Here is a 685-nt window from a genome sequence, read left to right as displayed (position 1 = left end):
ATTTAACTACTCGTTCTTCATGTTGTGGCCATAAGGTGGGTATTCTGAATTGCTCGATCCACCTCTATTTGCTTCACACTGCATTACTAGGTGAACCTGTGAAGAACTAAGAAAACCATCAATTTTCTTATTCAAGAGTTCTACCTGATTAGAGAGCATGGTGACCGAATTGACGTTATAAACACCGGCTATTTTAGTGGGCTTTGTCCTCATGACTTGCCACTGATAGTTATTTAGTGACATCTCCTCTATAAACTCATAAGCATCTTCAGGTGTTTTATTATTGATGGTTCTGCCAGCAGCTGCGTCAACCATTTGTCGAGTCGAAAGATTCTAGCTATTATGAAAGGTTTGAACCTGTAGCCAGGTGGTAACCCATGGTGAGGGTATCTTTGCAAAAGTTCTTTGTATCTCTCCCATGCATCATAGATTGCCTCTAAATCCATCTGCACAAAAGAAGAGATATCATTACGTAATTTAGTCGTTTTAGCCGGCGGAAAATATTTTAGTAAAAAATTTTCGGTCATTTGTTCCCAAGTAGTGATTGACCCCTATGGTAACGAATTCAACCACTGTGTAGCTTTGTTTCTCAAAGAAAAATGGAATAACTGAAGGCAAATGGCACCATCAGAAACACCATTAATTTTAAATGTATCGCATAGTTCCAAAAAGTTTGCCAAGTGAG

At 38.7% G+C, this 685-nt stretch overlaps 1 non-coding gene across 1 annotated transcript; it reads left to right on the top strand.

Moving 5' to 3' along the window:
• Positions 1-372: 372 nt before the first annotated feature.
• LOC128296087 (small nucleolar RNA R71) lies at positions 373-479 on the top strand. The gene has a single exon (XR_008286635.1). It is a non-coding gene; the product is annotated as a small nucleolar RNA R71 (small nucleolar RNA).
• Positions 480-685: the final 206 nt, after the last annotated feature.

Source organism: Gossypium arboreum, chromosome 7, assembly GCF_025698485.1.
Source record: "Gossypium arboreum isolate Shixiya-1 chromosome 7, ASM2569848v2, whole genome shotgun sequence".
NCBI classification, from domain to species: domain Eukaryota; kingdom Viridiplantae; phylum Streptophyta; class Magnoliopsida; order Malvales; family Malvaceae; genus Gossypium; species Gossypium arboreum.
This window is presented reverse-complemented; position numbering and strand designations above follow the sequence as displayed.